This window comes from Rhopalosiphum maidis, chromosome 3, assembly GCF_003676215.2.
Source record: "Rhopalosiphum maidis isolate BTI-1 chromosome 3, ASM367621v3, whole genome shotgun sequence".
NCBI lineage: Eukaryota > Metazoa > Arthropoda > Insecta > Hemiptera > Aphididae > Rhopalosiphum > Rhopalosiphum maidis.
Window position 1 is genome coordinate 2400475 of NC_040879.1, and position 25088 is coordinate 2425562.

At 26.2% G+C, this 25088-nt stretch overlaps 1 protein-coding gene across 1 annotated transcript in view; it reads right to left on the bottom strand.

The window, feature by feature from the left end:
- LOC113560239 (sex peptide receptor) overlaps positions 1 to 25088 on the bottom strand; it is a 223998-nt gene that overhangs the window by 65470 nt on the left and 133440 nt on the right. The window lies entirely within an intron of this gene.

A 25088-nucleotide genomic window follows, 5' to 3' on the forward strand; every position in this document is an offset into this window, starting at 1 on the left:
AAAAGAGGTACAGTAAATTTATCAATAAGAAAATGGTTTACCTTCTGGTTATTCAAAAAAATTACTTTTAACCCCGAGATTTATTAAAATAAGTGTTAATAACAATAACAAAAAAAATAACAGTTTTTAGACAATATTTTTTTTTAATATTATTATTTTCAGTTTAGGTCTGTGGAATTGTATAGTCAAATCTTAAATTATTTAATTAGACAGTTTAATTTTATACAATCAATGACAGAGGTGAGTTGATTTATATTGTCCCCATTTCACAGTTGTTATGAACGCGTGGACTTGCATTCAATTAGTAAACTAATTTTTATTTAAATATCTTTTATCATCAAATAATTTTTACTGTTTTTAAATCAGCTCAATAAGTGAAACCAGTATATTCTGTGTATTAGCTAAGTTCAATAGTTTGAGTACTTGAATTTAACAAGTTTCAATATTTTGAAAAGTTATTAAGTATATAATTTAAAAAAAATTTAAATAATGCATTTTCTATAGAAATAATCAATAGAAACAAAATTAATGTTTTCTCTCAATCAAAATGTGATAAATCTACTTCAAAAACTTTAAATTTAATTAAATAATAATATACTAGATCGAACATCAAATTCAATTAAAGGCTAGACTAATAAAATCTCAAGACTAGTTTCTACTCATACGTGATTTTATTTCAGCGATGTAAAATAAGACAAATAGATATAGAAGAATCATTTTCATCGCAACCATAAATCATATTTTTTGAAATTGATTTGGCTAAAATTACTCAATTGTAAAGGCTGTATTGTTGTGCACATTTGTAAACACATCGAGTAGGTGTTTTAAATATTCAAGAGACAAGAGTTCTTAATTGTCGTCTTATTCATTCATTTTTAAAACGTAATATCAATTCATTTAATTAAACTACATAGTTTTGTTTTATTCATATTTTTGTACTTTCGTTGTAATTTATAACGCCCACGGTGTCAGTTTGTTCACCGCCAAAAAGTTTCTACGGACACCTACAATTTTATTTTTGATTTATACAATGATATCGCGAAAAATTTGTTTAGAATTACAACTGCACAACCGCAACGCACAACGAGAGTGTCCAAATAATATAACACTGAAATCATTTAACCAATAGTGATCTACATAATATTGTGTCCTCGATCATGTCGTCGTACAACCGCGCGTCCGTCGCGTAGGAATTAATCCAAATCGGACGAGTAAAAGGAAAATCGATGTACAGTTTCGGTCGGGAACCGGCGGTTAACGATAAAACTTAACTACCTATCTATTGTAGTCCACCGTCGTCGTTGTAGCCGATATTTCTCGTCGTAGGTGTATTATTTTTGCGCTATAATATATTTTAAACGCGCCTCTCCGCGGACAGTTTATTACAACGCATTGGATACATACAACATAGTGTACATCCGACACACGTATTATTTTATTATGTAGACATGTAATGTACCTGCATATAAAATATATATTATTACAATACAGACACACGACGACCGTATAAAACAGACGATAAAACAACATAATAACCGTCGAACAGCGTAATTTATGCCGAAAAAATATTATAATCAGTAGTTTATTGTTTTTCTGTCAAATGTTTTGAACCTCAAATGTCCTCGGCCTGTATATTACACGGATAGTGTTATTATAGGTACATTACAAGGTATTCTTTTACGTAAATATGTATATATAGTATATCGTATATTATTATGTACACGGCCTCGCGAATTTTCGGGAAAACTCATAGCGATCCGATACGGTAACGCGTATATTATATGAAAAACTATAGGCTTACATAATATATTATCTTACGAAAACGCGTTTACTATTTATTTTTATTTTTATTAAAAATAATGTTCTGCGAGAATAACGAACAATTCTTATTCGGTTTTACTGCTAAGAGTATTAGTTCTCATCGCCAGTATTGTATTTGAAATGTACGCTATTATCGTTGTTTAATATTGAAATATTTTTATTTCTGTTTTTATGATCTTAAAATGTTATATATTGACATTTTAAATCGTCACTTTAGGATCTCCGCGAAGGGAGGATGGTATTGGGTTTAAAAAATAAAAAATATATTTACAAAATAATACAACATATTATACGGACAAGAGACAACCAATAACTTAGATGTATTTGAAAAGCTTATACTATAACGCAATGCAATTGATTATCAAATGTTATTTATTCATTTTACTCTAATCGTGTTTCGTACTCCGATTGAAAATACAAATATCTTTGAACACCGTTGAACTCGAGAGAATTTTTTTGAAATGATAAGACAAATAAGATTACTTGTGCAAAAATTATTGTATATTTATATTAAAAAAATATACCGTGTGGATAGAAACTATTGAATAAAGTAGAGACGATTTTTCACGCGAAAAGAAAAAAATTATCTTATATTTTCCTTAGAAAATATAGTGCATCTATTATGATCTTTGCAATCGTTTCAACACCGTAGTCAAATATTGACATAGATATTATATATACAACTCTGTGATCTATGTAATCGTTATTTTTATTTTTGTGGTTTTTTTTTTTTTTTATGAAATAATTTAGCGTTTTTGTAACAAACATATAATGTGTGTGATGTATACTATTAAAATACAAAAGAAAAAATGTATTTATTCAATCAGTGGTTTATTTGTACTCGAAATAGTATACGATGCATATGAGTATGTGACCAATTGTCAACATTTTAATTCAATTGAATAAATAAACATCTAAGTTTATATGTAATTTATTAAGTCATGGATCTGTTATATTAACACAAAAAACAACTTACACACCAGACTGTGCTGCTATTACGCGGGGTACAATGTAAAGTAAAATATTATTTAGTTTATAATAGCCACATAAAAATGGATATAACAATAAATGCCGGTGGACTTAGGTACCCTAGAATTTAGAACAGATGTTGTAGAAATATTTATATGTATATTGTATACATAGGTATATATATATATATAATATGTATTGTGTATTCATGTATAATAGTATTTACTGAAAATTAATATATAAATAATTACATTTCGGAAAAAATTTAATAGAATTTATAAAACTATAATAATGCACATGCAATCGTTGATAATAAATACGAAGATTTAAATTTACATAATAGATGGATATTAATAATAGCAACGTATTTATAATAACTGTGAATGTATACATTGTATTTCATAACCTCAAGCAGTTCTTTAGCGTCTTCTGTTTAACACCAACTACTATATGCAGTCGACAGGTGTTGTAGATGATAATAATATTTACATTTTTAATAAAAATAATTTTATTTAAAGTCTTACCTATAGATAGAAAATAATGAACTTAAAAATTATGAAAAAGTTAAATCATTTTAATTACAGCTATAGTAGTTATTATACGATCTCAAAAATATTAATCCATTATACATAATTCAAATTAAATTTGTCCTTACGGTATACGAGTTTAATATTATTTCATCACAATGATATTTTTATAAAAATATATATTAAATTCAAATTCCTTAACTTATATCAAAATACCATATAATATTTTAGTACCATTAGTTCAATAAAATATAACTATTTATTTTTATTTTTCGATTACCGTTATTTTTTTTTAAGTTTTTTTTTTTGTTTAGAACTGATAGTTTAGTTATTTTTTATTTATTTGAAAATATTACTATTTTTATTTATTATCCTTTTATCGAACAATTTTATTTTCGGTGGTTACTAAATTGCTATGTTTAATTTTAAGATAAATCTATGATTATTGTGAAACTAACTGTCGTGCAATAACATAATTTACTAATAGATAAACACAATACAGTCCATAAGTGTTATCGGTGTACCTATCTGTTGTGTGATAAGTTATTCGGTTGAAAATCGTAGTATTCTGTATACTCTGATCATTGGATATAATTGCATCCTACTCGGAGATTATAAAAATAGTTGTTGTTTTTAAATATTATTACAGTTGAAGTAAGACTGTTCTGTATCTATAAACGTATTATTGTAGTAGATATTATTTTGAAATATTCGACTAAAATTCATGAAATTCATGTTTTTCCGTTACATGCTATTTCAATAGTCGTTTGATTTTATTTCGAGATGCAAAAATCAATTTGAACCACGCTGGACCTAAAGAGCTACAAAAGAAATTCTCAGAACAGATTATATTTAATTAAAAATACTTATGTGGATCAAATTTTGTTGGCGAAAAATGTTTTTGGCCGTAATGAACGTTCGATATCGTTTCTCTCCGGCGATTTATTTGATTTGAAATGTAGCGGCAGTGAAAAGGCTAGAGAACATCCCATTTTGATAATTAAAACTTATCACTAAGCTTATAATAGTGATATCCAACTACCGTTTTTCGATCGATAAACGAATAACTCTCAATATAATTAACTAAGTATAGTATTCCAAACCAAATACACGGGCTACGTCAATATTTTTGCTCTAATGTTGTAAACTTCTGCTAACTCAATCCAAGGATAATTTATGGACTGTTTAATTTTGGTTATAAATAAAACATTTTTTATGGTCAAAAATATATTTTTATAAAAAAAATTTAAGGAACATGCAGTTAGAAATTTATTTTAGAGTTGATTAATTTAAAATCTTACTGACAAAATATTTTTTTGTGTGTTCGTAGTATTATTTATTAAAATTAGAAAACAATAATTTATTTTAATCTAATTTTACTAAGTAAAAATTAACTAAGATTTAATAAAACACATTGCTTTGTATTTTATCTTTAATAAATTAGATTGGGTATTGTTTTTTGCTGCTATACTATAACAGGTATTAACAAAACATCAATATTTTTCTTATGTTATAAAATCGTATTTATTTTAATATTAAAGTATTACAATTTTCATATTTTATTATCGTAAAATTATAATGCTTTATGAGAAATGATATTGTAATTATTATTAGCATTCATAGTAATATTGATTTGATTGAAAATATAATATGCATGTATTTATCAGTGTTGTTAAATGTAAAAAAATAAAAACATTAATAAATACTACAATAACTTAACACAATAATTATTTTATTGCGAATACCTAAAATTAAATATTTTTAATGCGCTATTGAAAGTATGATTTCGTTTTCTAATACAGTGTTTTTTATTTTTAATAAATAGGCAATATGAATAAAAATCAATTTGATGTATTATTGGTAGTTTACAACATAGAAAAAAATTTTAATCCGATATTTGGAAAATCTGTTGTCTTTAAATTTGAATAAAACGATAAATAAAATTATATCTATTTGAAAAACCCATTTTCAACCGAATGTTTGAGATTTTGTATACAATCGTTTTTTTCATAAACTATAATATATTAACTACAATTTTATCGAAAATTACAACAAACCAGTGATATGGAAACTACTAAATATTTCAATTTTATACAATATGTGTATAATGTCCAATCTACTAATGATATACATATTATTTTTTGTTTCAAAAAGCGTTAATATTTAAAAATGTAAAACACAAGGTTACAACTTTAAAGTTGTATAATAATTGTATAAGATTCGCATGTAATATAATATGACATAATATGTGGTTATTAACATCCAAGAAGATTTATTACAACAGATCAACGTAATTTTATTTACTGTATCGTAATAAATATATTTAGTTTTACATCGTATTTGTTATTTAGGCCATATGTTACAGAAACTGAACAATAAGCTTATAAGATAAAATGAAGAATATGAAAATAAAATAATATTGAATAAAAAGGACTCCCAATGGAGGTTCTTCGTCACGAAATAGTAGTTATACTTACAAAATTTACATTATAATGATCTAAATTTATATATTTTATTTTTAGGTAATCAGGTCACGATTTCTTTTTTCCCCTTATTTTGCAGGGCCAGTACTAACCATAAAACGATGACGAAGGGAGTTTGAGGTATACAAGTCATTTATCATTTTTGTATTCAACATATTAGCGCTATTATTTTGTACTGAAATCAGTTCATTTTTTTGTAAATCAAAATCAAAAACCATGTTCTATCATTAGTACCTGTGTAATATGAATAGTATTTTTTATATATTATATCTGTTAATTATTTACGTGCAAGATTAAAATCGTAGAAAGTGTTTAAAATGATGTTCTTAAGTAGATTAAAAAAAAAAAAAAATTGACATTTATTTTTATGATGGTAACTACATATTAGTCGTACGTCGTCGAGCGTTTACTCAATATTATGTTTAATGACTATCCATTACACATAATGTGAACTTAGCAGCCCAATCGAGGTTGACACCCGAGCTTAAAAGATTTTGATTTAATGATCGAACTAAAGGATGAGCAATTTTGGCCAATCAATTAGAGACTGTAATATAAGAATACCTATCAAGTTATTACGAGATGAAATACAATCATCTTTTACTTCTTTAATAGTTTCTTAAAATTGTTGAACATTTTTATGTACGCTTAGTGATTTATTTTCAAAATATAATGACCTAATACTTTTTATGATTTTTTTTTCAAACTAAACTATAGAAAAACGTTACTGTTGTATTCAATATGGTTGTATAAACGGTTTCACAATGGAACATGTTATGAAGATTACGGGTATACCCTATTATACATATAATATATCATATACCTGAAATTGAAATAAAAACAAAAATTGGAATAAAATATTACCTATAACAATGTACATACATTTCCATCACTGATAATTGTACCTATTATATTATTGTCTGTGTGCAATTGTAGGATCGAAATAATACTATTTAAAAACTACCAATAAATTAATACATTGTTGAAACATTTACTGGTATGATATGATAATTTGTATAGCAAACACTTCTACGTTTATACTAAACGAATGCTCAAAAATTATATAACATGGAATTGTGAAATCAAATCATGATTGTACTTTGAAACCTAATGTTTTTATTTTGTCCATAGGCTCTTTGGTTAGGTACTGTTTTAATAATATAAATTAACGATTATTGGCGAAACATGTTCAACCGAAGTTAAACCAATATTTTTGTATGTGATACGTTATCAATGTATTTTGATCCAATAATAGGAATCACAACACGCAAGTTTACCGCGCTTATGTGAATGGAGTGACTAATGAATATATAATTCAGTTCTCTATCTTGCATGTTCATTAATCATACAAATAACTACCTACCTATATTTGTAAATTATACTTAGATATCCTTTAAGTTTTTTTTTATACCTTGAATTATTTTTTAATTATTTAGTAAGTATAATCATCTCACCATTACTTAAACATCTTTAAATAAGTTTAACAATTATTGTAATCATATACTACTAAATTAAAAAATATATTTTATTGTTTTTAAGTTTGATTAATGCACCCCGTTTTTAATTTTTAATTTTCTAATATGACTAACAAATATATTTAGACTACTTGTTTTTGTGACAATCGTTTTTCTTTATAACTTTAAAAGTAAATTCTCACAAATCTACGATTTAAATTTTTAAATGATATTATAGTTCCCATAGGAATAGCGTTATAAATGTTGACGGTATAAAAGTAAGAAAAAAGTTCTAGTTGAAGAAAATAGAAAATATGATTTTATTTTTAGACAATCCAAATAAAAAAAATGTAAGAACACACATTATTTAACAATATGAACAATGCGATAACTTTAATACTATACATTTAAAAAATATTATGCAGCTTAATGTTTTAAATATGATAATATTTTTAAAATATCTAAATCGTTAAAAAATAAATCACACTGTGGATTTTAACCACGTAAATATTAACAGGAAAACTACATAGATTTATACGTGCATCTATTGTATATTATATTGTTATGTGACCTAAACTTATTTATTTTATTATTATTTGCAAATTAAAATCGTCAACTTTTATGAATGACTTAAAAGTTTGAAACATATATATATATATATATATATGTATATATATGTATACTTATGATATTTAATTTAGGAAAGTATTATTATTATATTTATTTAGTGATTTCATTATCTCTGCGATATGTAAATTTGCTATGAAAACCCTAATAGTTACGTGTAAAAAATTTCGTCCGTTACATGAATGGGAAATGTATTTTTTACACTCAATCTAACCATTAAAACGAAACATTTTTTTTATTAGATAAGCATTATTATAGGTATATACTACAATTTATAAGTCTGGCAAAGAGAAATATTTTATGATTTTATGACTATACAACGGTGTATCAGTATACATTATCTTATAAAAAAAAATGCTGCAAAATATTTTCAACTCGAAAATTCCTCATTTTATAATATGTTGGTAACTTTTCTGGAAATATCTAAACAATACACACATTGTTCATTGTGTATAATTTAGTTTGTTATTCGGATTTATTGAAGTGTGATTACACTGATGAACATTTTTGAAATATGAAAAATTATATTCACTAATATGGCTGACTGAGAGCAGTTGGGTACTTTTATTTCATAACAACTACAACTTCATTATGTTTTTCTAGAAACATTTAATTTAGTTCACAATGATGTGACTATATATGGACATTTTGGAGTTATTGTTTCGTAAAAACACGTTCATAAATAAATGAAACAAATGAAAATAAAAAAAAAATCTAATAGGTAGCTGTATCATATATGTATAATAATAAATTCAAAATCTTGGCAAACACTTGATGTTAATGACAATTAAATCCATTTCGAAATGTTGTATTTAAAAAAATACCAATATAATAATTAATGATTAACTCACTACGTATAAAAAACTAATGCATACGGGATGAAGCACTCGATACCCAACCAACGACCAAATGATGTAAATTGTCTTACCTATTTTTTATTTAATTTTTACGGCGATATATAATAAGAATCGTTGTGTTTTCTTTTCTTATACTTAGAGATGATATTTATTACGCACTAGTAAAGCCCCGTGTACTTTGTGGCTCGATAGAAAATTCAGTTTGCTATTGATTCTTTTAAGGAACGCAAAGTTGTATAAAACCTATTCCGAAGAATGTAGCTGAATCATTTGGTAGGAGTCCCATCAAAAACGGTCGAGTAGATTTAATGTGATGGGTGGCCGAACATACAAACTACACACTTTGCCTTTTATAGGTATAGATTATTAAAGTTGAACATTATATATATATATATATATGTATTAAGGTACTCACAAAATGGAGAAATTTTTTCACAGACAGTTAAATCTGGGTGTTTTATAAAAGCTTTATATTTCTCTGAGTATGCAAATTATATTCTATGATGGAAATAATTCTATTTGCACTCACTAAATCGTTTTGTAGTAATTGTTTCTGATGTTTAACCTGTTTCTTAGTCATACCTTGTTGAAAATGTATTAAATTTTAATAATCTCAAGTTTTTTACGTTTAATTTGTTTTATTTATTGCAATATTGTATGTCCCAAATGTATTTGTATAATAAGTATATATTGAATAATTAATAACTTTAGATTTTTTCATTATTTTACACTATAATTATTTGTGTGAGATTTACAATTTAATGATATGTATACAATTTTAGACACAAAATGAAATTGTTAAAACTTCACATCGGACGGTTTCAGACTATAAGTATCACAGGTATCACATAGTATTCATAATTCGATTGTTAGCAACCTTTTCAAAGTGCTACTTTATGATAAATATAAATGAATGTTAGTTTTTGTTAAGCGATGTTCCACTTATTTGCATTGAAACTAAATGTCTAGTGATATAATTAAACAAAAAAAAAAAATCCCGTTTCTTTCGCTATAAGTAATAAGTATTGTGAAATTATTTCGAAAAGTAATCTTTTTCTTTTCCTGCGACGGTTACGTCATGTTGTTCGTAACTCCCATAACCCAGTAAAACGAAATCGATTACCGTTGAAGAATTCTGATGTTCTCGCTATCTTATTTCGAAGAATGGTACAAGAAAAACACATTTGCAGTACATAGACTACGGTTTTTTTTATTTTAAATTGTACAACTTGATATATACATAGAGTGTCTTACGGTGTTTAGATTTTTTCAGGTGAACTGGACGATGGATTATCTTTTACGTTGCATTAGAATACGAAAAAAAAAACTCTGTCCACTGTTAGAACACCATAATAGTATAGGATAACAATACACTCTATTCATATATTTTATTGTAACGAGTATCCTGCGTGAAATCATGTGTATCCAAAATTCACAGTGCGTAAAATACTGACCCTTTAAAGTAATATAACGGCAGAATGAATATTTTTTTAAAGAATTTTTGTTTTAATCAAAATGAGTAGAAAACACATAAATGTATTAAATCAGTTGTCGAGACTCTGCCTTTCAAAAATATAATTTTTTTTTTTGTTATTTTAATGTTTTAAAGATACATTTTTCTGGGAAAAACTCCCGGTAATTCGATATATTTTACATTTTTATATAACCATAAAAATGTCAGTACACACTGGTCACTGACTATAGGGAACCAAAACATATTAGGATGTACTCTGGTTCTCTCAACCCCATCTTAGGCTTCACTATTAAATAAATAATTTATTATCATATTATGGACATTAAATTTAACTAATAATGTTTTAAGTTATAACAAAGCAATGAGCATAATTATTATGGTATAGAACATTAATTTAAACTATTTTAAGTAGTTATATCTGTAAAAACTAATAAAAAACAATACTTATTTCATTTATATAGTTAAAGTTTTTTTATAACTTATGTTATGTACTATCTTGTATCGTATATACTATATAAGGTAAGTAAAAACATATTTTTATTTGTTTAACAGAACTGAACACTGAACATTTTGTGTTATCAGAAATACAAGAAATAGTTATTATATCGTTTTTGATCTTGTTTGTTATAATATTTGTAAGGCAATTTAGAATATAATATACACAATAAATATTAAAGTCGTTATCTATACAAACAATTACGACAATCCACTGAATCATTTTCATTGCTGTTATTTAAGATTATTGTAGTATAAATTCATTAAAATTTTAAAATATTTTAATGTCAGATATAAACTTATTTAATAAAAAAATTAAATTTAAAATCAAGTTTTCATTTTATTTTATAGAATTAATTTTAATGTGATATACTTATAAAATTAAGAAATCATTTTATTTTAATAATACTTATTGTGCAGATTTATTTCATATAGTAGTTTTTCTTTCAAAAAAAGAAAAGTATTTAAAAACTTGAAACACTATTTTCGAAAATGTTTAAGGAAATAAGTACTTTATTCGTACTATTGCAGTACATATGGATCATTATATTTTTATAATATAATTAAAATATTTTTTTTAAGTATAAAAATACACAATTTATTAAGTCATTGAAGGTACTCAGGAAAAGTAACAACTGATCCAATCATAACAGTTATGTATACACTTTTATATAGATATATATCCTTAGGAACTATATTATTCTGTCACTAATTATTATAAATATATTATAAGTGTGACGATATGAATAATATAACATTGAAGTGATTTTTATTTTTTTCGCGATTATATATAAGATAAAATATATGTAGGGTATCGAGTTGTCGATTGTTTTTTTTCAAACCGTAAAAAAGTCTTAAAAGTGTTATCTATTAAACTGATTTAGCACCAGAGTCAGAATAAGTGAAAACGAGTGAAAAATAAATGGCCAATCTCGGTAGATTCCGTGTGTTGTTGAGTGACTGGAATATAGCCGGATTGAAAATCCCGAAACTGCAGCGAGAGCGCGTGGTGCAATATGTATAAAATAAAGTTCACGTCGGTAAAAGTCTCTTGTGGATGGGCATACGGGTGAAGTACGGGGAGACTTGAAAAATGTAACGGCAGTACGCAATAAGACGACGATCTTCATCTGTGACATTTTTTTTTACCGATAAACCATACACCGCCCGCGTACCGTTTTTCCCGACGATTGCGCTCCGCTATCATTCCCCCCAACGGTTTGGTTAAACGTACGGTTTCACTTTAATCCGTCCGCCGTGTTGGAAAAATAAAAACGACAACGGGAGGACGAACGGTGTAGTACATTGTGTGAACTAAACATAAATAATGAACTCGGTCGGCTTTTTAAAGGAAACTTAGTTTTCCGAATCACGGTGCCATATAGTGTTGTTCGCCGTCCCTTCGTAATTTACAGCAGAGTTATCGATTTCGCCGATTCACCCGAACGATTGCGACTCCTCTGTTGTACTAAATCGTAGATAGTCCCGCGACCCCGTGAATTCAAATAAGATCCAGATGAGATGTATATGGAGAACGCTTATAAGAAGAGGTATACTCCATACGATATAATACGGCATAATGTGCTTTAAAAACATTAAAAAAAAAAAAAGTGAGGTTATACCGTGCGATGACAGTGTTGGTTCATCTGATCGGTAATAATTACGAGTTCGTCTGTCTGTAAATGGACTCACGGCGCGTAATGATGTTATTGGCTCGTCTATACAGGCACGGCTATAGTTGAGTTGGATTAGGTGACGCGTTGCTAACGGGAGAAATGTGACACTATTACCTAACAAAGAACGAAGCAAAACAGACGTAGTTATATATGGAACAGAACACCGCGGTGGAACGAAACGAGTATATGTTATTATATAAGTGCGTACAATAAAATAAAATAACCTTCTTAATTTTTAATAGGTTTAGAGGAAATATGTCTTTGACGGACGAGTCTGCTGGGAACCCGCAAACGGGTCGCGTGAGTACGAAGATCAGAATGTTTATGGTCCGTTGGGGGAAAAGAAAAAGGGAAATCTCCGCACCGAGAAATTCGATCTACGCGATCGTGTCTCCATTCGTTGCGTTTCGTCGTTGTTTGCTATAATAAAGGGTTTGCAAAAAAGAAAAGACTCGACGGTTTATAAATAGTAACTGCGATATCGCGGGTCAGGTCTTATTGGGCCTGTTTGGGACTATTTTACGCATTCCTCTCCGCTAATATATTCTCAATCACTCCTTGTTGATATAATAATAAGATTTCGTATTTTTTTTTTATTATTTAACCGAAATAGCTGCATAGGAAAAAATGACATATCTGTGTAATTAACTCGTAAACAATAAAAAATATTCGATCACAATAATTATTATCTTTCACGTCTTAATGCCTTTAATTGGCAAATTAACTTAATAATATCAGTCATGACATAATATAGTTCAGAAAGTAACGGCCTGAACTGTTTACGAATTAAACCATTCCTCGGTCGTATTATTATATAATATGTGTATGTGAGTATGTGACATGTGTTACTTATTTACGCGGTTGTTTTCCATGATTCTACTCAACATTCTATCACGCGCTGTTCGACGATATTATTATGAAACCTTATAAATAACACCTTAAAATGTACCAATTCGTGCAAAACTGATTACACACAGGTCCAATTTATCCATATTTAATTATGTTTTGAAACCATAAAGTAAATAAATACACTTGGCCAGTCAGTAAACATATAACTTTAAGCTTGCGCCACTTTAATGGAGTTATGGTTGAGCATTGATGATGGCTGGTTTACAAATATGAAAATTCAAAATTTAATTTTGTCTTCCTTCCATCTAGAAACTACATATTTAACAACTATGAATTACTGATACTTTATATTTAAGAAAATTAATCCGATTCATTATAACCTGAAGCTGCCTAAGAATGTTAAATACATTTTGATGGCCATTATTCATCTTTGGAAAAGTACTAAAAACTATACTTTTTATATTTTTAATAAAATAAATAATGATCAAATGATTGTGCTCTTTAAGTGAATTATCATAGTTAAACTTGAGAACTTCAGCAGTTTTACTAAGTACGCTAGCTTGTATTCAATATAGTTAATATTTTAACCATATTATTATATTATAAACGTATAATTTATTTAATTTACTAAGCTCCTTAACAAGAGAGTATATTTGAATCAGAACGAAAATAATAAATCACTAACTTGTGAATAATAACACCACATCAAAAACTTTAATTTTGTTATACGTAATTAAAATATATTAAACTTCATTAAATAGATTTTATCAATTTATAACATATCGTTGTATTTATGTTCATCCCATCGGAACAGGCTTTTTCCAAATTATAACAGATTTTTTAAACAAGAATATTTATTGTTAATTTAATAATACGTATTCAATTAAATATTATTTAATTGTATTTTATTTAAAGGTTCAAAATATTTAAGATCGCGTGATGCAAGATAATTCAAATACTACTCATTACCATTGTCTATACTATTCGTTGACATTTTTTTTTTTAATGATTCAGAAAATAAATTATCTTACAAATTAAATATTATATTTAATATAAAATATAACTAATATACTAATATTAACACGTTTTGTTTATGATTTCTCGATAACTACAGTAAGATGGAGAAGTGTATTGGTTTTTAAGATTTCTCGATTATTTTCATGAAGAGCGAGTTGGAACAACGGTAAAGTGTTAATATATATTAACCACACGCATAACTGAGTCTTTAAATTCGTCTGAAATATCTCTTAGGATTGTAAAATGATGATTCTAATAACCTTGCACTTGCATTTTTAGTGTAGCTGAAAGGAGTGAATCTTTGCATCGACATTGCACAATAGTCAATCATTACATTGCGGGTTAGGAGTTAGGATGTTTTTGGGCGGTGAATTCATTAAGAACGACGATGTGGACTTATACGAAAAACTGTTTATGCCCGAAAGTGTTATTAATTTGTATGCAACATTAAGAAATTTGTGACGTTCTTCATAAAAATCACCAGTATTCAAGTGGGTTTTGGGGTGACTTCAATTTAAGGTAGTTGCTTACTATGGAAGTTAGTGCCATAATTTAAAAAAAAATAACGTATATCTAGATCGCTTAATTTTTTATGGTTTTATTTTATATAATTTCTTACATATAGTTTTGCTACCATTAAAATAATCATTCAATGGTGATAAATTCACCAAACCAAATGTTCAAATGTTATCAATAAAAACTAAACAAAGCGTAATAAAGTTTAGTATTTTATTTACAGAATTTAATTCTGGTCGTATAATTTCCCCATCTCGTTCTAAGCATATTCCTTTCCGAGCATTATTATTCAACTCGGAATATAGGAAAGTAACGAGAAACAGGGTTTTTTGTTAACGTTTAAATGCAAATATTCTTAGAAAATCCTATAAGAATAAAATGTAATCTCAGTCTATATTTGAATTTAAACTGATTATTTTAGGGAGGGAAAGAACACCTTAATACAATGAGAGTGGTTATATGAATGTTATTATATTGATTTAATTACCGTCATAAATATTATTTGACATTTATTACGTGTGTTTTTCAAGTTCATGATAAACTACTTACTTATATATTTTAATACTGCGCATAGGTCTCGGAAAATGTACAACAAAAGTAATAAACAATACATGTATAAATAATATGCATACAACGATTCTTATGGAATAATACTTTTCTGCTATGTTTGGCTAATTCTCATTCTTAGTATTTTTATTTTTTTGAACTTTTTTCTGTCATTTACTATGGAGTTTAGAACGCAGTAAATGGTATTTAAGAAACATAAAAACTTGATAGTTTTATGAAGTTCAAACTTTTATTAGTATTATTGAACTTTATAAAAACTTTTCGCTAACGTGGTTACAATAATTGAAAATATTTGGTTAAAAATATCTTATTTGTTTGACGTACAAAAACACAATTTGTTCACATAACTTTTTTCATTTCTTATGTAAAATTATAATTTAACAACAATATTACTTTCTATATAGTATTGGTATTATATATTTAACATTTATATTAGTTTATTGTACTTGCGTTTACTCAAGTTTTAGATTTTTCCATAATACGTACAAAATCAAGTTAAAGCAGTCATATTTGAATACCTATGCTAACTTACATACAATTTTAATAAATGTATTCATTTTTTTTTTTTAGAATTTCCATTCACAAGAAAATTATGTTTGTAAAATATCTCGGTAAAATAATACGACTTACGGTTGACAAACATTAGTATTGTGCTTTAGGAATTCATACATTATAATTGAATTTTGTATTTTAAATGTACAATTTAAACATAATTACACTAACGTCCGTTTACTATATTTTATGTCACATACATATAAAATTTATTAAAGGCTTCAATGTTTTAGCAGAGTTGTATAAAGCAGTTTTATTGGTTTTGAAATAGACGAACGAGAAAAAATTTCTTAACTAAAACGAAATGGTAAAATAAAAAGATGCCAGCGATTTGTCAAAAAATTGAACCCATCGTTCTTGGTTATTTACTATTTACATTTACTTTCATAGTTAGGCAATGATAATATCATAATTTATATTTTGCACTAGTTGAGCTGTTTGTATAATAATATACTCGCGAATAAACGTATTACGTTTTACATGAAGATTATATGAATAAACTTCATACAGTTACACGGGGTAGTCGTTAAAGTCATCATATCGTGCGTCAGAGGTAATATCTACTTATTAAAAGTGATACTCAGTACTTGCATTACTTTTGTCGTTCTAAGAACGAGTACTAACTTTTAATTGGCTTTGGTTAATTAATTATTGATAATACTACGAATTATATCATCATAATAAATACATTTTTATAGTAATTTTTTCAATAAATACATTTTAAAGTAAAAAATATTTCAAATTTAACTATTACCATTGGTTATACAATATATATATATAGTAATTATTGTATTATTATACTATATATAATTAATGCTATATTGCTATCATGTTACATAATAATATTGTATTGTTACTATCGATTTTTACGAATGTCTAAAATATATTTAAAATAATTAAAATTAGTCCATCCAATGATAAAAATAAAAACATAGAATCATATTCCATTTAGAAATGTTGTAAATTGACTCATTCAAGTGTGTAGACCGTAAACTAAGTCTAATTTTAATAAAAAGGTAAAGCTTACTTTGTCTAATAAAAATAACGACTAATTTATGTTTTGCGACATGTTTTATTCCATTTAAGAAAATTAATTCAAATATACATAATTGTATAACACGATAATGTTAAATAAATATGATAATAAGTAAATATACATATTTTCTTACCGAATATATTATTATATTACACTGGTACTTTATTTAAAATTATTTTTTTGACTTGAATCGTCATATGATCGAATTTTTTTATCTTAAATTTCTAAAAAACAATTATAACATTTTTCTAAAGAATATATATATCTATTACTACACGGTCGAATATTGCAGATTTAAATATTTCATTACTTAGTTGGATGTTATAAATTATATTTTAAAATATGCAAGACGATCATGTAATAATAAAAAATAATGGCAAATAAAATGTACATTTAATTTAATTCTTTCCAGTAATTTTGTTGTAGTTGTTTTGAAAAATACAATTATTTATCATAATCTACATTATAGCTCATAAAGTGAATCCTTCAGCTTTTTAAATGGTTTTTTTTTTTTAATGTAAATGATATTGAATGGACTCTAGTAAAGTGTCAATTATTTGTTAACTTCTCAAGCAACTAGTCTTAATATTATATATAATATATAAAGAAAATACAGGTGCCCCATTACCCGGTAACAACATCTTGATTTAATAACAAAAACTTTGATTAATATTCTTTATAATAGTATATAAGTACATTTAATATTACGTTGATCGGTTAAATATAAATTAAAACTGAACAAGATTTGACTATAATAATACCTATAATACCTATAATATACTATGTATGAAATATAATTTAAAAATATATATTCTTATATTTTTGGTGTAAATTTTTCTTCTTAAGAAATCTATATTATGTAAGCATTGTTTTTCGTTGTTTTAATTTTGATAGAAAATCGAATTTAAAAAAAAAGTGTTAAGTACAATAAGCATGCATTATGGATGAAACCTTTTTCGGTAATAAATGATTCCGTTCGTTTTAATTTGAATCACGTATATCCAAAATCGCGTACTTTACAAAGAATGAATAATACAGGATTATTTTTAGACGATATTTCTATAATATTAATAAATATATTAATTATATATTATAGTAAAATGTGGAAATTTGTTAATATTCGTATGTAGTGCAATAATATTATTTCACGGAATGAAAATCTCAAATAATTGTGTTATCGATGTATAGGTATTTAGTATACTTACATTTGTCCAATTGACATATAGTATTGTGAAACTTTTTTTAGCTTCGCATATTCTTTATGTCCTCATGACATACTTATCATATTGAAAGTTTTTTATTGTTTACAACAGTTTTACTAGTAACATTAAACAATACGATTATGATAATTTTGGAGATAAATCTACCTAAATTGTATGAACATATACAGGTGTTCGAGTAAGTTTATATAAATTGTCGCAAAAAAATCTCTACCTGTGTTTATTGATTTATACATATTCAAAACATCCATTTAAATATTAGGTTAACGTTCATTCAACAAATATGTTTAGTTATGTAAGACATATATTTTGTTTCAAGTAATAAGATATTAATATCATTTTAGAGTACCTAATGTATTAGAAAGTAAAAAACTGAAAGAAGATATTAAGTTGAACCAAGCTTATAACTCTATTAAAAAATTATATAAAAATAACTTTATAAAAATGGCTTAATGAGAATGTACAGTTTATTTTTATAACATTTCAGAGAGTTAAACTAATAAAGAATTTTAGATGAATTAAAAGAAAAAAATTTGAGAATACAGTTATATTTATGAAATTTGTATTCTATCGAAAAATTTAGTAGTATAGAAAATATTTGTAATATTAGAAAAGACTGTTTTTAAGAGTCATATTTTTCTAATATTTTAAAACTATGAAAGTATATTTTATAGAACAGTATATTAATATAATTATTTAAGTTGTTTTTTTTTTTAATAAAATTCCATTATAAGACCATGACATTTATTATAATAAGCTTTTAACCGTTTTTTATACCTACTTAAATTTACTCGAGAATGTATTTCATTCCAAACCCAAGAAGTATCATAATGAATTTATATCGTATGATATGAATTTTTCAAGTGCACTTGTGAGGATTTTTTCTGGTGGTAAAGTTGATCTAAAAGTTTCATATAACATCTTAATTAATTAAAAAGTAAATGCCGGATGCAGATAATACAGTATATTAAATATGTTTACTGTAAATCTATTTTGAAAAAATAAATTTTAATTTTACTTAATAAAAATTTTGTTTTATTTATTATTTATTTTTAGCGAAATCCTTTATTCCATAATAAATATTAAATATTTATGATTTAGCAAATTTAAATTCAATGTTGGTCATAATTCACACCAATTGGTTAATATTCAAAATTTGTAACGACAAATGCACTTTACACACAGTTTCGTTATATTAATGTGATTTATCATTATTTATCACTTTTGAATGTACAATAATGTAAATCAAATAATATTACAACGATAGAAACTAGACGAGTGTCAAACCCAATGTTTGTTTCCGTTCCTACTCTTGTAAGTCGTAAAATTATACATTTTTTACTATTCGACTAATTGTTTAACTCGTTTAACAGTAATTTATACCAAAATTTGTTAAAAAAAAAAACAACATATCATGTAACTCATTAAAAATATCATGAAAATTAATTCTAATTTGTTTCATATTTTTTTCCCTAATGTTCTTTTTGTTTGTACACCTCAAATCACTGAGTAAGTCACTGTAATAGATCCTTTGATTTCATTAGTAATCACAGATAAAAATTAAAATATTTTTATCTCAAATATTATTTATTATTTTTAAATTAGTAACACAACGTTTTTTTTTTTTAGTTTTTATGATATATACAATTACACCACTAAGGTTAAAGATACTGCAAGACATTGAACTAAAACACATACTTTCAGAATATCAATAGGTATATTGGTTTTAATTACAAGTTTTAGGTTGTTTTTAAATACCTATTGAAATTTGATATTTTGTATTAATTTTTATATTATGATTTTTAAAGAAGTATAAAATAATAACTATCAGTCAATAATAAATACTTGGAAATATAATTTTATATATTTTAAGCTTTTTTTTCATTTTAATATACTTCAACTATTATTATTTATATTAATTAGAAAATTCTTATTTAAATGTAATTAATTATTTATTTTTTAGCGTGAAGATGAGTGAAATATATTTGAAATAGCTGCGATATTCTCAGAAGTAATGATAAATAATACATTTAAAAAAGGGGGAAAGTAGATAACCGCTCTGTTGTACAGTTGCAAGATTTTAAAGTAGAAAAATGTGATACGTATCGATGCACTCCAGTTTCTTTTTTGAAAATCTTATAGGTGTTGTGTGTATCTCGTAAATGAGTAAATCACTGTAATGTTTGTGATAAATTTTAATTCAATAATAAATCATTGCATATTCACGATAAAACGGTTTTGAGCAGAGAGGGTCTAGATTAGCCTATATTACTAAGTATGTTTTATAATATATTTATATCACTATTACAGTAGGTAATTTATTTAACTAATAGAAGTACGGTAGAATGAAAAGTTTTAATAACGACTTAAGTGAAATCTTTTATTAAATTTTCAACCTTTTTAACATAGACAATTTTTTATTATTTTTTTTTTCAACAATATTTACAGAAAAAAAAAAACAGAAAAATCGACATGTCTGTAAACAGTTCAAGGATAGCCAAAATATAACTCTTGAATTACAATTAAATAAGAAAACCAATTTTTTCAAAAAATAGTAAAAATTCCAATATTTTTTTTTCACTATTATTTTGAAAAGTATTGAACATTTTAAATTTTGATTTCTTAAAATTACCAACCAGATTCACTTTCTTACTAGAATAGATATTAAAGTTAAGAACCAATTTTTTCCATCTATAAATCATTTGCTGACTACACATGAACACACACGTTATTGTAAAATCAATATATTCATGGCTCCGCTCAGAATCTAATATAAATAAATATAAATTGGTTATGAATAAAATTAAATATTTAAATTTTTAATTAACTTATATATTATTTTAAAATGCACATTATTCATTGAGGCATTAAATATTTATAATTGTTGAACTTTAAAAAATGTTTTGACATTTATTATGCAAATTTAACTTTAAACTTAATTACACACCGACTTATGTTGTATACTATGTGGGTTTGAATAAAACTTTAAAAATTTATTGATGACAGATAAAATAAAAAATTGGTCATACTGTTTCTCTGTAAAAAAAAAAAATAAAATAAAATTGAAATACAAAATAAATGGCAAATATTTATAACTTTTTTCTAACGTCAGATAAGTAGGTAATAAAAAAAGATTTAAATAAATATAATAAACACAAGAAGATTAAAAGTTTGACAATATCGATAATGACTTGAAACTTTTAAATTATATATATATATATTGTATAATGTAGTATAGTTTGATATTTTTACTATTGGTATCTACTGCTGGATTAGGATTGAACAATTTCACGTTAAATTTATGAATTTGCGTGAAAGATCAGGAATGAATGGAATGACCAAGAATATCAAGAAATAATGAGAATAAATTACTATTTATTAATTACTATGAAAATTAATGCCATAATTCGATTAAATATTCAGAAATGATTATCAAATGAAATACACATTAAATTCATGTCAAATAAAATACAATAATTATAAGTATAAAAAACTCAAATTAAGTTGTAATTATATTTTAATTGATAATACATTAATATTAAAAATAAAATTATATATAAGTGCATTATGCGTATAATGCTGTTTAACGCAATTATAAACGAATAATGCATCCTGTGTGTAAATATTAAGATGAATAAGTTAAAAAGTGATAAACATTATCGATAGTTGTTGAATACTAACATCGACGTATAGGTTATAGGTATACCTCAGAATAATAGATAAGTACCTGACTATCTAGCCCAGCGGTGGCCAAACTATGACCCGCGAAAGAACTATAATATTTTATATTTCCGTAAAAAAAAGGCCCGCGGTAAACAAAAGTTTGGCCATCACTGATCTAGCCAATAGTTGACACAGTGACGCAGTGTTGCGTAAGACCCAAGGCAGAATACAATTTATGCCTTTTATGTAGAATTTCTTGCCAACCAACTTCGACATCCAATTGATGATTATAAAATAGCTAAATTTTATAACATTTGGACGTTTCACATGACGTATTGACCAATATTTAATTCGGAGTGGTACTCGCAAATAAGAAGAACGTATTGTTAGCAAAAAATCGAAATAAAAATATAATAATAGAGTCTCGTTTTATTATGTTCTGGAATACGCACACGATACCGTTCTCGTAACCCTCAGGGAATATTCGAGAGTGCCAAACCTATACTGAAGGATATAGGATTTACTCTTATTATGAACATTTACGAATCGATGTACTAATAGAATTTTTGAAACATAATATCTTCATAAAATCACGTATGGTCGGTAATTATAAGTAAACGATACGTCATTATTACGTGCCTACTTGTATAATGTGTATCCCCACTAATCACTATGAGTTAATACCATCATGCAAAAGATACACAAATGCTTTAAAGCTTTATGTTGTAAATTATTTTGTCGAATCGAATTCAATCTCTTTGACCACTCTTAAGTAAAGTTTTACGAGTTTGCGATATATAGTATCCCCTTACACGTGTACTCGTTAAACGATATATTTTTATTTATACAACTGCTTTCGAATATTTTTCTTATTTTAAATTAGTGCTATGGTTTAAAATTTGTATGCACGTGGAAAAATAAGCGTTTAAAGTGGTCTCTCTACAATTTGTTTTTCGATACACAATTTCATTTTTACGGTCGAAATAGTTGAAAAAAAATATGCTATTCCTTAACCTATTTGCTATGGCATACTATATAATGAAATATATAATATTTATACTTTAGGTTTTAATAAATAATAGGACGAACATTTCCAATAATATAACCCCATTTGGGCGTGGAAAAATAATGCAATTAAGAAATATTATACGATTATGCAACCAAAATTTCTTCATCACAACCATAAATGGATGTAATTAACTACAATATGAACAAAGATTACGTAATGTAGATCACTAAATACAAAAACCTGTTTCATGTACCGCATACGATGAAATAATGTATAACAATTTATACATCCATACTAAATAAATTGAATAATATACTACAGGGGTGGCGAATCTACGGTACGCGTTTCAAAGGTGGCATGTTGGTCAAATTCAAATGGTACTCGAAAAAATTTAAATTATTAAAAATTATGCTATTTATAAAATGTTGGTCATAAGAAATAAGTCATAATACAAATTTAAAAAATAATAATTACAAAAAATGTGTACCTGCTTAATATAATTAATCTGTACTTTATTTTTATCCTTAGAAAATATTATTTCCTTTTGAGCACGTCAAAAATTTTCAAAACCTTGATTGGAAAAATTTGGCATTTGACCCGAGAAAAGTTCGCGAACTATGGTATATACCATAACATATTTAAACTTGCAAACTTAATAACATATAATATATTCAATATACAAGTCGTGTATATTACACGCACCTTACATAACCAATACACACAAAGCAAATATCATACACAACTATACATGAAACGCGTATAAAACTTAACTTATATATTGTGTTCAACGCTTTAACAACAACAACATCACAGGGAAGAATAACCTAATGAAAACATCGTATAAAAAACACTCTTTTTCATGTAAACTATGTAAAATAAATAATGACGATATTCGGTGACATGCTTATGACGTGCGGCGAAGCAAGGCCTCTGTGAATTAACGAGTCACGAAACGGGTACAAAAGAACGATTCCAAACATCGTGTAACGAAAATATAGTGGGGATAATATTTCCATAACACTGTATAATATAAAGACGACGTGAAAACAACAATAGGTACCCGTAATTCGGATAGCTCATACTCGAACGAATACCGCGCTCGGACACGCATTCAAAGGGCATCGTTGATGTCGAACCCCAATTTATTATTCCAACGAAGCATACTATTCTACTCTATTGTTGCGCTGATCCGAGCACGACCGATTATGGACTTGTATTTGCCACGTTCCCTAAGCTATAAATTGTATCTTATGCATAACACTCATAAACGAAATTTGAGGAGGGGTTGGGGGGCTATGCCCTCTCAAAATCAATCAAAGCCCCCCCCAAGGGTTTGTATACATCACTTTCCACCTTTATATATCTCGGGGAGCATACACACAGTACATATATATGCAAATTATAATAGCCCCTAAATTTAAAACTCAAATTGCACCTATGATAACACTGCCTAAACAGTTACAAACCGATATTTGCCTATTCTGCATACACGATTGCTAAATCTACACGATTAATAACCCTACAATTTGTGTAATATTTGGACTTCCGAAGCACGGTTAGATTACCTATAGTTATAGTGATAACGTTTCTAAATAATGGGCGCTCTTGTTGAGCTTATTAAGGATTCCGTGTTATTGAATTGCATTGATGCATAGATGAGTCACTTTTCGAATCAAAATAGTGATACAATTATCTTTCCTTATCCATTCAATCACATTAAATATTATATTATCGGAGCACAATTATTTTTAAAACCGATAATAATGACCCGTTTTCACTTAATTTAAATTATAAACAAGTATTAAAAAAGTACGGTTAACACTAACAATTTATCACAAATAATCATCATCGTTTTAAATTGTTTTTTTTTTTATTATTATTAAGAAATGAGATTGAAAATTCAGTAAATAGAAAGTTGTGTATGATTTTTTTAAACCGTGGCAGAGAAAGTTTGAAAATTCCGTAAAGACAATATTACTGAAACTAATGATAAGGAAATCAATAATTACACAATGGGTGTTTAACTAACAATAGAAGAAACTCCTTTGGTGACTGTTAGAGGAAGTATAATATACCAACCACAGGTAAAGTATATTGAGTTTGGCAAGGATAAATTGAGAGATACTCGTTCAATATTGATTTTAAGTCAAATTCTTAACGTAAAATATTTTTAAATTTCAAAAACGGAAATGCATTATATTTTAAATACAATATATTATATATGTGGTGTCGAGTGAAAAATAGTAAAAATAGTAATATTTATTTTTATTTTACTT